The sequence below is a fragment of the Cetorhinus maximus genome, chromosome 11 (assembly GCF_964194155.1).
Source record: "Cetorhinus maximus chromosome 11, sCetMax3.hap1.1, whole genome shotgun sequence".
NCBI lineage: Eukaryota > Metazoa > Chordata > Chondrichthyes > Lamniformes > Cetorhinidae > Cetorhinus > Cetorhinus maximus.
Genome location: NC_135889.1, coordinates 27462275 through 27468476, shown reverse-complemented (window position 1 = coordinate 27468476; position 6202 = coordinate 27462275). Strand labels below are relative to the sequence as shown.

The following is a 6202-nucleotide window of genomic DNA, read 5'->3' as shown; positions in this document are numbered from 1 at the left end:
CAACTTACTTGCCCTTTCCCTACAACCCTGCCAGCTTCTTTTCTCTTCGGGTAATTATCGGATTCCCATTTGAAAGCCATGATTGACTTTGTCTCCACGACACAGATGTTCAGTGACAATAGGTTGCCACCCAAAAGTTTGTTAAAAGTCTCTAGTCAGCAGCAAAACAGTGAATGGTGAGCACCGTCCCACCAACCATAAAATTAAGGTATTGCTCATGCTCATTCTTTCAATATAAATGCATCACGTCACACACCTCTGCATTAAAGCTCATCTGCCATTTCGCCAATCTGACTATGTCCCCCTGAGGTCTATTACTATCCTCCTCGCTCTTTACTATATTTTCCAGGTTTGTGTCATCTGCAGATTTTGAAACAATGCCCCGCATACTCAAGTCCAGGTCATTAATACTTATTAAAAAGAGCAGTGCCTCTAATACTGACCCCCTGGGAACACCAGTCTGAAAATCAACTCTGCTTTCTGTTCCTTGGCCAATTTTTCATCCACAGTCCACTCTCCTTTTGCTCGCATAGGCTTCAACTTTGCCAACAAGGTTGGTCTTTGCGAAGTTCCTTAATGCACCGGTGCCTGGCCTTCAGATTTTGCCATACTAACTCATTTAAAATCAGAATCTGTTCGTTATAATGTTATTATGAATCCTGTCGGCGCAAATTTGTTGTTGCAAAACTGCACATATTTGTCATTATTTAGAACAAAGGAAATGTGTGAGTCTTAATGGAGGTGATTTTCACGCCTAACTTACTAATACAGTCCGAAAGCAAGGGATGTTAACGCTCGGAGTAAGGAGGTTTGGACAGGCGCCCAGTGAGCTCAGCAGGTTGCTATTTTCAGGCTCTTCTCGCGTCTGCTTTTAATTTACTTATTTGGTGGAGTTGCGGGCGTGTCTCTCGAAGCTAGAGATTGTCTAGCTCTGAGCCGATCCCTCCATCGACTCCGCTCATCGCCGGGGCTCCTCTGCAGGTAGTCACACATTCAAATCCTTGTTCCAGCAAAACTCAACCTTCACACAAGGAAATCAGCGACTCTACAAGGAGCATCATCAGGAGACGTTCAACTCCCCCTGAAATGCTCAGAGTGAAAACTGAGTAACGCATCCACTCTCCCGCCCGGAGCTGAGGGTAAGATTGCGGCTGACTGTAAATGTTTTAAATTGGTTTTGTTGGTATTTCTGTGTTGTTTGAATGTAAACTAGGGTTCTACAATCTTCAGTGCGATATATCAAATAGCAGAAGCCAGGCTGGAATTGCTAATTGTTTAAGGTGCTTTTTTCAATGGAACGTTGCAAAGCTGAAACTGTGCAGGAACTGTTTACATTCCAGTTCGAGACTACTTTAGTGCCGATTTATTTTGGGGGATTTCCTTCCGAGTTAGTGTTAGCCATAGTTTGGAGTTTAGGACTACTCAGAGAGATTAAATCATGCTGTACCATGGTCGATTTATGCAGCTGCGGATTAGTGTTACAAAGTGATATGATTGTATAGCGTGTAACGGTAGGTTTGCCGCTGTTTTCCAGTTTGAATGAGGCTCTTTTCAGGTCGTTTCCAGTTTGGGAATGTGCAGTGCTGTGCAAAGGCAGGAAAAGGATTTAGTAAATTCAGGAACTGGGGGAAAAACGGGTGTTCTGGGTTAACAATTGTGCGAGACTATGGCTACAGGCAAACATGGACCGAGACAGAAAGGAATTGAACAATGTATCTAAGCATCTGGGCGGGGTGTTAATGAAACCGGGAAACAGTAGAAGAAAGTAAGAAACCGAATGAGGGGGTGACATACCTATTACAGCAAGAAATAGAGAGATTGAGAATTTAGAGAGAGCAGTCCTTGTGAGTAATATCGAGTTTGGACATGAAAATGACAGACATTCCTGTCAGACCCCTGAAACAGCCTCGGTGGAAAATGAATAGCTCTGGGGTATTGCAGTTCACGCCATGTACTTAAGACTTCATCCTGTACTTGAGTTGCATCAGTTCCACAGGCACGCTCATTCGTTTATTGTTCATTATTTTATTTCCTTTAGCAAGATAACTACTTTAATATATTTAAATATTTTCCTCTCCTGTACTTACAAATTCTATTCTACAATTGTAGTCCATCAGATTAATAAATAGGATTTTAACCTTAATTTTAATAATAGTGTCCTAATACTGTTGGAAGCCGTGCTTTCCTGGCTTGCGATTGTCTCGCCCCTTTTCGCATTAAAGTTAGGAGGGTTTGGGGTGTTCATCAATGTGATATTGCCAGTAATATTCAAAAGTGAAGTCTTGATTTGCATCCTGAACTTCTGTAGCAGGCCATCCCACATCGGGTTGAGTTCGCAGCGGGTTCACAGTCTTATTTTCAAGTTTGACAAGTCACCTATTAGATCTCCTGAGAAACTTTGCAAACTCTTTAGAAGAATAGGGACGTTGTCAGCACTGATGTGCAGCCAGTGATACACTCGCAAGCTGCCTGCCAGCGCGTTGCACTCTTAGTGGGATGTACCCTCCATCTGAGTGGACTGACTATGGACATTAGCAGCGGCTGCGGGTGACAATAAGTTAACTCACGAGTAAATGTCTGCAGAACTGGAAGCAAGACTTTTTTTATTAATTCAGGAGTTCCTAATGTTAGCAGACAATTGGCGAGAGAGAAATACCATTAGAACCATGAAAATTAAAGGCTTTGCGCCTGGAATTTGTGAACTTCTTGTTTTATCTCGTATCTTTTTCAACAAAAGTCAATGTTTGTGTTCTGAATCATCGTTCTACCTTGTTCAAAAAGTCCACCGACTGTTAAGCCCCCAAAGTTTCTGCAGGTTTTTGAGTGAAAAACTAGGGCGAAGAGCTTAAACCCAAAGTGCAAGATTGAGGACGGCAGGAGAGAAGGTGAGAGAAGTCAGTCATGTTTAGGAGACTCCTTCGGATTTTAAGAAATGCCGAGGGATTTTTATTTTGTTGGCAGGTTTGAAAGAAAAAAGTGGCTATCTTCAACCAAACAGGAAGTGGATGAAAGCAAAAAACTGTGGATGCTGGAAATCCAAAACAAAAATAAAAATAAAAATACCTGGAAAAACAGTTGAAGAGTCATATGGACTCGAAACGTTAACCGTGTTCCTCTCCGCAGATGCTGCCAGACTTGCTGAGTTTTTCCAGGTATTTTTATTTTTATTTTTGTTCAGGAAGTGGATGAAGACTGGCAAAAAATTAAAAGCAGAAGCAGCGGTTACCATTTAGGAAACTTGGACTCCAATCTCTGCGGATCTCCTAGATTCAGTGCAAATTGGTCAGGTTCAGACAGATGATGCTAAATGGAAGAGGGCTGAGGGAGGTGGTTATGGAAGAGCCTGGACGATATTTGTTAGTGGACAGTAGGCAGCAACATGGAAGATGACATTGAGTACAGAAAAGTGCAAGTTCTTACACAATGAATAATAGCGGTTCATTTTTAATGAATAGGGTTTAATTAGTGAGGGAAGAGTCTGAATAAGATTTGATAATTGTAATAGACTCACCACTGACTGGAACAATTGTAACTTTAGGCAATAAATTAGTGCTGGATGGGTGGATTGCGAATGAGAAGGTATAAGAAGTTGGAATCATCTTGAAGGTCGGCTTTTTATTATCCGATCATGGGCGAGCTGCAAATGAGTTTTCCAAGGGGAGGAGGCAGGATATCCGGCCCAATTACAGTGCTCTCTCAAAGCAAGATGCAGCCTTTCTTAAAACGAGGGTCACGGGTTACTGTTACAACACTCTTGAGCTGATTTGAGCTATATTTTCTAGTTTCTGTACACCCTAATCTAGCAATACTGGTGCTGGGGCTCCCCCGCCCAACCCACCACATCGCATTCTGGCAATAGGCCGGTCCTTTACTGCTGCTTCACCATCAGCGAGCCTGCAGTTGCTCAAGAAGGTTCACTTGCTTGAATCTGTAAAGACTTAAAGAACACAAGAAACATTCACTTCAAAATATACAGCTTTGGAATAACCAGTGCTGACTGACACAAATTCATGATGCAACAGCCTTCAGTATTGCACCTTTTTGAATATCCCCCGTTTGCTTTAACTGTCACCCACTTTGCTGAGAACGATCTTTCACTCAAGTGGCTACTTCGATGTTGTCAGTGGAAAGTGCAGTGGTGTCTCCGTGAGAGGACACCTTTAAAACATTTCTGCCGCTTGATAGAGGCGAACATCTGGACCAATCGGGTTCTTATTGTATTCCAAATGGCGGAGGATCCAATGGAGGTGTGATCAGGGCAATAAGAGTACTGCCACTTGAAACGTCTTACCTCTTCATTAAGTGTCATCTCTGACAAGTTAGGCATCTATTATGTCGAATTGTTGCAGAGCAGAAAGTAATACAGCAAATAGAATACCGACTTTTATTGCCAGATCAGTTTAGTACAGTATGGAATAAAAATTCATCTTGTGTGGCCGTGCAAACGGCCGTTATTTCATCAGCCGCTCATCCTATGCCTGCCTGATGGTCACTACTATTGATTGCAATGAAACTGAGGGGCGAGCTGATCGAAGTGTACAAGATTATGAGGGGCATGGACAGGGTGGATAGGGAGCAGCTGTTCCCCTTAGTTGAAGGGGACATAAGTTCAAGGTGAGGGACAGGAGGTTTAGGGGGGATGTGAAGAAAAACGTTTTTACCCAGAGGGTGGTGACGGTCTGGAATGCGCTGCCTGGGAGGGTGGTGGAGGCGGGTTGCCTCACATCCTTTAAAAAGTACCTGGATGAGCACTTGGCACGTCATAACATTCAAGGCTATGGGCCAAGTGCTGGTAAATGGGATTAGGTAGGTAGGTCAGGTGTTTCTCATGTGTTGGTGCAGACTCGATGGGCCGAAGGGCCTCTTTTGCACTGTGATTCTGTGATTCTGTGAAACTAAATATCGGGCCTGCAGCCAGTGCAATATTGTCCTTTATGCGCCAAAGGTCAAGATGTATTTCTAGCCCTGAGTCTGAAATCGACATTGCTGAAGTTGTGCACCTCTGATTCAGCCACACCTTAAATCCTGTGTTCAACGAGGCATGAGGGAAATAGCAAAGTCCTGGCAGCAAAACAGGAAAGGGCTGATGGCTAGAGTGAGGGGACTGAGAAATCGGGAAAGATTGTGGACTTTGTTTTCCCTTGAAAGGAACTTAATGTTGTTAAAGACACAAAGTCCAATGGAAAAACATTTTTTTTGTAAAAATATACTTTATTCGTAAAATATCTGAAAAAAACACTACAAACCATTTCAATCTGGCCATCACAAAAAGTGCAATAATGTTCAAGTTTTCCACATAGATCATGTCACACCCTGACGTGCTTCATTCAATACAATCAAGGCACATTACAGACATATCAAAATGGTCATAACAGACAGTCAGACAGTGCAATGGTATTTAAGTTGTCTGCAAAGATCATGTTACACTCTGAAGTGCTTCAATATAATTGTGATACAAGTAATATTCACTGTAAACATTCAGTGTGAGTCATACAGCCCAAGGGGGTCCTACAATTCCTAGTCCCTCGGTGCACTATGGCTGAAAGGTCTTAAACAGCAACCTTTCCCCATTGTGCCTTTGCGGTGGCTGCCCCAAGCTTTAGTGCATCCCTCAGCATGTAGTCCTGGACCTTGGAACGTACCAGTCTGCAACACTTGCTTGGGGACAACTCTTTTTGCACTGGAAGACCAACAAGTTTTGGGCAGACCAAAGAGCATCTTTGATGATCCTCCAGCTGCAGTTGATGTTTGCCTTGATGTGTGTCCCTGGGAACAGCCTGTAGAGCAAAGAGTCCTGTGTCACAGAACTGTTCGGGATAAACCTCGACAAAAGCCAGTGCATCCCTCCCCAGACCGTCTTTGCAGAGGCACATTCCACAAGGAGGTGGACAATGGTCTCTTCTCCACCACAGCCACCTCGAGGGCTACATGCGGAGGGGGTGAGACTCCTGGCATGTTAGAAGGATCTTATGGGGAGGGCCGTTCTCACCACCAGCCAAGCTACGTCTTGGTGCCTGTTGGAAAGTTCTGGCGATGAGACATTCTGCCAAATGACTTTGACAGTCTGCTCAGGGAACCATCCAACAGGATCTAACATCTCCTTTCCCCACAGGACCTCTAGGATGCTACATACCGACCACTGCCTGATGGACTTGCGGTCAAAGGTGTTCCTCTGCATAAATTTTTCCACAAGGGTCAGGTG

General features: G+C 43.7%; 1 protein-coding gene across 1 annotated transcript in view; it reads left to right on the top strand.

Moving 5' to 3' along the window:
* The first annotated feature begins 1030 nt into the window (after positions 1-1030).
* LOC144686457 (collagen alpha-3(VI) chain-like) overlaps positions 1031-6202 on the top strand; it is a 254671-nt gene continuing 249499 nt past the window's right edge. The window contains exon 1 of the mRNA XM_078551696.1: positions 1031-1139. The gene's annotated coding sequence lies outside the window, so the exon portion shown is untranslated. The remainder of the gene's footprint in view (positions 1140-6202) is intronic.